The 9,116-nt window shown below is 39.8% G+C and overlaps 1 long non-coding RNA gene across 1 annotated transcript in view; it reads left to right on the top strand.

The window, feature by feature from the left end:
• The window catches only part of LOC148127555 (uncharacterized), a 42,976-nt gene extending 36,859 nt beyond the window's left edge, over window positions 1–6,117 (top strand). The window contains exon 3 of the long non-coding RNA XR_015740957.1: window positions 5,936–6,117. This is a non-coding gene — a long non-coding RNA (uncharacterized LOC148127555). The remainder of the gene's footprint in view (window positions 1–5,935) is intronic.
• Window positions 6,118–9,116: the final 2,999 nt, after the last annotated feature.

The raw sequence follows: 9,116 nt of genomic DNA on the forward strand, positions 1-9,116 counted from the left end.
CATAAATCCTGAAGTGTATCCTGGTTAATGCACTGCTAATGAATTGCTTTGGACAATCCGTGAGTCATTTGTGAAATAATTGGAATTATGAATGGTTCTTAAGTTGTGGCATCTAGCCATGAGATTGTAGCACTTCACTTGTACTTCTGTTGGGCTTCAGCCTTTTGGTGAACTGAATCTTAGCCATTGAGAATTCTAGCTAGGCCATAGCCTCAATCTTTCTTGGGTGCGTAGTCAGCTGATCAGAAATGGCAGATACCCATGAAGAAGAAAGACAGGGAATCCTTTTATGGCTGAGGGATCCATGCAAAGAAAAAAGTAAGGTCTCTGAAAGCCACAGTGTTGATGTAATTGGAGGGTAGGGTCCAAAATCCCAAACTTCCTGGTTTTACATTATCTGTGGCATGGATAGACAAAATAGCTTAAACCTAGGAGGCTTTGGCTGATTTTGACAATGCATCTTCTGGTCTTAAACACCTCTGCTTGTTTTGATTTGATTCTGGCCCATTTAATCAAATTCCAGTTCTTTTGTGGTTCAGAAGTGCTCTACACCACCTGCTAGGTTTCTCAGACTGATTCAATGCTCAAGTCTTGTTTAATTCGAATCATTCTCTGCCAGAGATAGCTAACACCGTTGGACATTTCCATCTGGTATGATTGCTACAGTCACTCCCTGATAGAGACACTAAGTGAGATTTCTCTGTTCCAAATGAGAATGGTTGCACTGAATAAGGAAGAACTGTTTTGCTTCCAACTATGTGCTGTGCGACATGTCATATTAGCCTCCTGTTTCTATGTTCAGAACAGGTTTAATACTGTATGTGTTTTTTAGATCTGTCAGCAACAGATCAAGTTCTGTTGTATGTTATATTAATGTTTCCAATTAAGTGTTGGAAAGATTGAAAAGATTTCTGCTTAAACTAGTTTTCAAAATTAGAATCCTAAATTGTAGCTTGGAAGGTGTGGCTTTACATTGCCTTTTAACCTCATTCACCCACATTTTTTTTTACCACTATGCACCAACCAGCATTAAAAACATTGCACAGAGTATTGGTTGCAGTAGATGGTCTACAAGGTACCTTCCATTGTTCTGATTCCATTGTCCTGACAATCAAACCACTGGAACTGAATCATTCATCCTTTAATCATTATTAAAACAGCAAAATGTTCAACTTAAAGGGATGCCTTTCTTTTTCTTTTTCAAAAGATGAGAGTAAAAAAAGAAATATTGTCTGGAAAAGAGTAGTGCAGGATAAAAATATATAGTATATACATCTGCATTTTCTTTCAAATATTTAGGTCGCTTGGGTCTAGGTCAAGATCCACAGAAATAAGGAAGTTTGTATGAGAGCTCATTTGTTTTTGCACAAAATTGCTCCTTAGAGGTTTAAAACCCTGCAGTTTTATTCAAAAGAAGCCCTGGAGTTCTTGATTTGCTTATTTTTTAATTAGAGTTTAACAAATTATACAACAAGTATGTAACAAACCAAAACAAAAAGCATTCCTTACTCCCCCCCCCAACACATATTGTAATAGTTAGATTTGGATAAAAATGAGGCGAGGTTGTCGCTTTCCTCTGGGTGAGAGCTGGTGTATGTGTGGAGAGTGGCTCCTTGCTTGGTGAGAGCAACTGGGCATGGTACTGTTTTCCAAGTGGATGGAGAGTGAGTGTGTTGGAGGATAAGGGGATGTTGGATGTGACCTCTCTTCTGAAGTGAGGAAAGGAGTGGTGGCTTGAAGACACTAAGAGCAAGTGCTATAATGCCTGCTGGACTCACCCTGCCTTTGACTCTTTGGAGGAGATTTTCCTTTTATATAGAATAAAATAATGTTGAGAATGGGGGATGAAAGGGCTGGCAAGGAAAGCAAGCAGGGCAGTGTATTTTAGTGGTGTTGGGTAACAGAAAATGGCAGGAGGCAACTCATGGGGAACACCATCTCAATGTTTAGTATTGGTCTCATGTTCTGCTCTCTTGCACCCACTTCATTTACCTGGTCACAGATCTATGGTAGTCTAGGTTTTAGGCTGCTGTTTTTAAATGTCAGAGCAGGTTCATTGACCACGACATCCTTCTGGAGTAACTTTGGGGGTTGGGAGTGAGGGTGGGGGAGGGTTTCACTGTTTTGTGTTGGTTCACTTCTTTCCTCTGTGATTGCTCACAGTAATTGCTGATAGGAAGTGAGAGGTGTGACCCTTGTCCTTGGCTTTAAAATATCCTGTAGGGCTCACTACTTTCTCCTCTTCTGTTTAACAGTTACATGAAGCCATTGAGTGAAATCATTCACAGCTATGGGCTAAGATATCTTCAATATGCTGATGAAACCCAGCTGTGTACCTCAGCCCATAAATGACACACTATGCTATGTCCTCTCCTAAGGAGATCTATCTAGCGGGACCAAGAAGAAAGGCTTTTTCCATGATGGTTCCCTCCTTGTGGAACATCATCCCTGCAAAGATTAGATAGGTCCCCACTTTGACACTCTTGTTTCAGCATTGTCTCTCCATTCTTGTTTAGGAAATGATTTAAAGGTGTTCTAGATCAGGGGTCGCCAACCTTTTGGTCCTCAGAGACCACCAAACTCATAATTTTAAATCCCAGGGACCACTAACAGGTTCTGTGGGTGTGGCCTAATTTGTGGGTGTAGCTTGGTGGTCATGTGACTGGCTGGGCATGGCTTATATGTAAATATTATAAATATTTATATAAATATTGAATTTTTTATAAAAAAAGAACAACTTTTATCCAAAATTAGGCAAAGCAGGCAGGCAGATTGAGTTGCTCATAGAATCATTCAGTGATCTATCTATCTGCCATCAGCTAGCTTAGTCTGTCACATAAAATTTGCTTGCCATGAGTCTGCACTGAATAATAGAACCTTCAGTCCTAAGGGGGGTTCGGCTGTGCTTATAAGCAGAGCTGAAGATCTAAAGACTAGCTAGAAAGCAAGAAATCCAACCATTTCCTGCTTCCTAGCTAATCTAAATCTCCCGGCACAGCAGAACAGATGAGCAGGTGATGGTCAGAAAAAGGAAAAATAGCAATTTAGCAGGCAAATTTGCTGGGTAAGGAGTGAGTGGGTGGGGAGGGTTCCCGCTGGCCAGGTGGGCAGCACAGACTTGTGTTTCTGCACAGCCTGGATTAATTGCTTGGGAGGGGGTGCTCTGGGGGTGAGATATCTCTGCGGCCCACCAAAATTTTCTTGTGGCCCACCAGTGGGCCACAGCCCACCAGTTGGCGACCACTGTTCTAGATGAAGGCATAATAAGGTCAGATTAGTCCCACCATTGATTAAGTATTATTGTAGCCAGAGGTTGTAGCCACTGCTATTATTGTACAGAATTGAACAATTTTTATATATCCCTAAGCCAAGGATATGGTATCACCAGAAAGAGAAATGCTGTTCAGAAATTATAATGTTTTGTTGTCTTGGGCTTGAAGAAATGGTCTGTGTTCTCAGTGGATAGGATTCCTGCCTTCTCCATCCTATTGGTCCTTAGCAGAATGTTATTATGGTTAGTTAATTAAATGCTAGCATGCCAGAATTAGGAGTTTGAAAGAGAATGGAAATCTGTCCAGAAAATGAGGGAATATTACCAATCTTATTTTTGTGAAAAACGTGAATAGTTGTGAATTTAGCCAGAGATCTATGGAATGGCAGAAGATATTCAATGATTGGCGAGAAAGTTAGCTTTGATTGGTTGGTAGTTTTCTTTGCTACATGAATGGACACTGTGCGCTCTCACTACAGTCACTTATGAGACATAGAGTGAACACTGACTGGCTGGCTGTCCTGTCTAAGCTCTAGGATTACAAACTTAAAAGTGTGCTCAAGACTCTTGATGTCTGAAAAGATCTAAAAGTAATAAAAACCACTCAGATTAATCACAGATGCATTTTAAACTGGTTTCAGAAGAGTTGGGAGACAGAAAGGCTGATTGTCTGTAAGAGCTCTGAGAGTGAGCCAGAAAGGGAGGATTAAAATGTCTGCTAAACACATATAAGCTTTTATCTTCAGCCAGCTGAAGACACAACAAAAGACAGAACTCAAAAGCAACAGCAACCATGAAGCGGAAAAGGAGAAATAATGCAATATATTGATGACATCAGAACTTATGATGCAAATGATTGAAGAGTTTGCATAGTGATGTCATCTTGCACATGTCTTCATTTTGAAGGCATTTCAACTTATTACAGACTCTGCTATTCAAGAGATGCAATCAGATCTAACACTGTTTTATTCAACAAGCAATATCAGCCATAATCTTTTCGTGGCCAGGAATAACAATGCAATACAATAATGATTGTTATTATTAGAGAAGAACTCATGCAAAAATCATCTAGGAGCATTCAGCAACTGTTATGGCTTTCCATACAAAAGTCTAGCTGATATTGAAACTAGAGTGAGAGTGAGTAAATGCCAATGCATCATATTTTGCAAGATATTCCACAGTTCTAACATCTGAGGGATACCTGAAAAGAAATTTGTTAATAAGAATGCATTTCTATCTGTACTAAATTCCACAAATAACCACAGGAGAGTGGAGCAAGTAAGAAAGTAGTTGAAAACAGATCTCTAATACTCTTTGATGTATCATGCCTATAGATCAAGCAGTTGTTGGTGCCAAATACTCTGGCAGGACCAATGAACACTGACATTTGGATTTTTTTTAAATTGTAGATTTATGGTGGTAGTGACATTCCTGGTAAACCACCTTTTATTTTAACTTCACCATAATGATTTAGAGCTTAAGATTTAGCTCAGTGCAGAACAGTGTGGGAAAATTGAATAGAGGACAGAAAATTATAAAAGTGATTGGTAGATGGACAAATAAATGGTCATGGCAGAGATGTCTCCCTTGGCCTTTGCTCCCAAATATCCTTCAAGTGAGAAGTAGATTTCCTGTGATTTCTCCTTTTCCTGGAAGCTCACTGTCTTCCTCTTGGTTTGGCCTTCCCAAGCAGTGAAAGGTCCTATAATAGTTGTAGCAAAGATTGATGAAACTGACCATCAATCACCATCATCACCATCATCATCCATTCCCTAGTACTCCTGGAAATAGTTCCAAGTGTAAGGGACAATAAAATAAAATGGGTAGAGGTGTTTAAAAAAAACATTAATTTCTTGGGAGTGATGGTAAGGGAGGAATAAAATTCAAGTAAAGGTAACATTAACTCTATCCTTCTTTCATTCATTGTGGCTGGCTTGAAATTAAAAGTCCTCAGGATTCTGCTGAAATGGCTGGATTCTGTTTATAGACTCTGTGCCATGGTCCAGTAACCTTTTTCCGGTAGTTTTGCTCCAGACTACAGAAAATGACAAAAAGAAAAGTAAAATCACTAGGAAGCCCTAACCTCGTAACAGAGAGTTTTTGCTAAAAATATACATTCATAATAATATTATTGAGCGGGCATAGATGAAGAAGGCCAGGGAAAGTGTAAGCAATAAGAGAGTGAGCAAGGTCAGTGTTCTTTGCCCGGGGGCTGCACAATCAATAAGAACTGGTCAATAACTGCTTTATTACTACACTATACTCAGAGCAAAATCATTTTTAAATTAAGAATATATTTTGCAAAACTGAATTAACAATATTGAATATTTTGCTCTTTGATATGACTTGGTTCCAAACTCGAATTATTAAATATGGAAATGCTTCTTGGTTTAGCTAAAGTGTGTCTATTTCTGTACGTGTATGTTGTTTCCTTTGTTTTATGAAATTGTATGAAATCAACCTTAAGAAAATGATGAACTGACAATACCATGAAAAATCTTAACACTATAGTAAATGAACTCCATGTTCATTTGGGACTTTGTACTTCCTCCAAAATGGAAATGGCATTTGTTGCATATCATGCAATTATAGCATAATTCAAGGAATTAAGACATAAGACACCTGGAACATTATGCACTTTGCCTTTCTCTTGTCTTTTGTCAGATGGACAGAAATCTTTTGTCAGCACTGTCAGCACTGAAGATGTAGTTCTGCCACCAGACTGAAAAATAACTGGTTCTTCAATACCATTCATTGCTGCAATTTGTCTCTCTGGGGTGAGAGAAAGGACAAAGCATAATGGAAAGGAAACATCATTCCAGTAAGGAGGTTCCATTCATGGATAGCTGGGCTCACATTATAATGCCCTCTATGTTCCTATTAAAATCTCACTTCTGCTCATGAATTGGGTATCCATACTCTTTCAGTCTCAGTCCTCTCTTGCATTATAATAGATGCCAACTTTGAAGCAACTGTGGCTGGGGCCATTTTGGAGGCTTCAGGGTTATCACAATGAGAAGAAGGGACAGGGAGTGGGAGCATTGTTAGATGGGGGTTTCGAAGCTAAAACAAAACAGTTTCCTATGGTAACCAAGGACATCCCAACAGGTGGCTGGAGTGGGAGGGGTGAAGTAACCAGGCAACCAGACAGCACCTTGATTGGACAATGTGACTGTTTGTTTGGGAGAAGAGGGAACTTTCATTTTTTAATTAGGTGAAAACCATGGGAACTTTCAGAGTCAGGTTTCACCAGTTTGTGCCAAAATGATATCTCCAATAAAACTGTTCTTTGAGGAATCTACCTGCTTCAGAGTTCTGCTTTCTATGGGGCTATTACTTGGAACCCTGACAATAGATAAGAATACAGATCTAACTTATGAGGGTAAACAAACCTGGGGCTTCAGGGCTGGATGTAGCTGCTGAAATGTTAGTGTATGGCCAGTCTTGCTATATGACCATTAAAAACTTGTTATTAAAGATGATTTTAATGTGAACATTATTAAGTATATGGAAAATTATCATGTAAATGTAATAAAGTTAAATCAAATCAAATAAAACAAATCAAATTAAATATTAAATTATATTGCAATTAAATTAAATATTTTGTACTGCTGTCACCCAGCTTGTTCATTCTATGCCAATTTTTGACTTAACAAGGCTGTTCCCCAAAAATGCCAATTAGAAATCAATCTTGGTCCTTGAACCAAAAAATTGTATAAACTTGCATTATAGGGTTGTTGCAAGAATCACAATCAGATGATATACGTAAGGAGTTCCATAGCTGAAAGAGTTGTTCCAATGTTTTTCATAATAAATAACTAAAATAAAGAACATGACCTTCTCTGTGATGTCACCAGGATTATGAAAGTAAATTCTTAAGGAGATTCACTCAGGTAGAATGCAAATATTTTTACTACCGGTTCTGTGGGAGTGGCTAGGTGGGCATGGCCATGTGACTGGGTGGGCTTGGCTTCTTCTTCTTTCTTGGCAGCACCCACCCCCACCCCGCACTCCATTTTTTTTTTTGCCTCCTGGGCATCAAGGAAGCCTCCTGGGAGGTTGTTTTTGCTCCCAGGAGGCTTCCCTGAGGCCCAGGAAGCAAAAAATGGAGTGCAGGGGGCCCACACGGCACCCCACCGCCATGCACAGCATGCCCCTTTTTGCCTCCTGGGCCTCAGGGAAGCCTCCTGGGTGAAGCAGTAAAACAGTGAGGAGGATCTTGGCACAGCTGATCATCGGAACAGCTGATTGTCAGGAGGAAAGAAAAAGAAATACCAGTTCGGCCAAACCTATAGCTGTTTTTTTTACTAGCGGTTCAGTTGAACAGTAGCATTTTTTACTACTGGTTCACTTGAACTGGGCCAAACCGATAGAATACCACCACTGGATTCATTTTAGTTTTGCTATATCCTTGTTAAGGAGGACTTTGGGTACTTGGAAAACTTTAAGAAGAGCAGGATAGCAGACATGTATGTGGTATTTATTAAGTTTGTTGTTTATGCTGAACTTGTGTATTCTATACATAGACTGTGCTTTTAGCACTGTGTTAGCTGTTTTGAAAAAGAGACTTAAAGATATTCAAATAAATAAACTATGAAGAATTATGGGGAGAAATAATATCTTGGAATCTAATAAGAAACAAGTGTATTTGAAAGAATCCCCCCCCCCAAGCTCCTTTCCTTAGGAAGACCTCTGTGTGGTATCGCCCATACTTTGCTTGAGAAAAATCCAGATTTAATCTACAGCAGCTACAGGAAAGGCTGGGAAAATGTCCAGTGTGAAACCTTGGAGAGGTCTTGCCAATCAGTGCAAATGCTAGTGAACTTGGTCTAAGGCAGCTTTCTATGTTCCTATTATGCTGCACCATTCTTTGTATTACAGAATCATCTTATGTCATATAAATCATCTTGGAAAATGCAGCATAATTGACTGGAATCCTCTTGGACAAAGAAAAACCACAGCAGGCTAAAATGGTTCCGGGCTGGGAAGAATACAAAGAAACATTCCCTTTGTTAATTGATTGGCATGTCTGGTGAGCGGGCCAGCTGAGACATGTCAGAGGAGGCCTGATCTGCAAGCCTAAGTAAAATGAAGACACCTGGGAGAGGCTCAAGTGTTGTCTCTGAATAGCAGCCTCTGCATACTTTCCAGCATGAAAGGGTGAAGACGATTGCTGAAAGCAGGCCAGAGGGCAACCCCCCCCAACCCATCCTACAGCCTCTCTCCAGCCAACCATTGTTAATAGAAACCATCTGTGTGAGGGTTATTTGTGAACAGAGTGGGTTGCCCCCTGTTGGCTCAGTCAGTTCAGAGGCCTGGACCTTATTTATTTGATTTGTCAATCGCTTACAAGATACAGCTATAAGAATAAACATAGGTTTGAATACATGAGATAGATACTTATAAGAAAAATTAAAAAGAAATAATAGGATAGGGACGGTAGGCATGATTGGTGCGCTTATGCACACCCACTACAGGCCTCTTAGGAAAGGGGTGAGGTCCATAGTAGGCAGGCTAAGGTTAAAGTTTTGGGGGTTTGTGGAAGAAACCACAGAGTCAGGTAGAGTATTCCAAACATTGACCACTGTTGCTGAAGTCGTATTTTCTGCAGTCAAGTTTGATGCAGTTAACTTTGAGTTTGTATCTATTGTGTGCTCTTGTGTTGTTATGACTGAAGCTGAAGTATTCATTTGCAGGTAGGACATTGCAATGTGATTTTATATACTATATTTAGATTGGACCAGAGGCGGCGTAGTTCTAGGTTTTCAAGGTCTAGAGTTTCAAGTCTGGTGGCATAAGGTATTCTGCAATGAGTAGAGGAGCGGAGAACTCTTCTTGTGAAATA

This window comes from Pseudonaja textilis, chromosome 1 (assembly GCF_049901715.1).
Source record: "Pseudonaja textilis isolate UNSWEBS1 chromosome 1, rPseTex1.2, whole genome shotgun sequence".
Classification (NCBI taxonomy): Eukaryota; Metazoa; Chordata; class Lepidosauria; order Squamata; family Elapidae; genus Pseudonaja; species Pseudonaja textilis.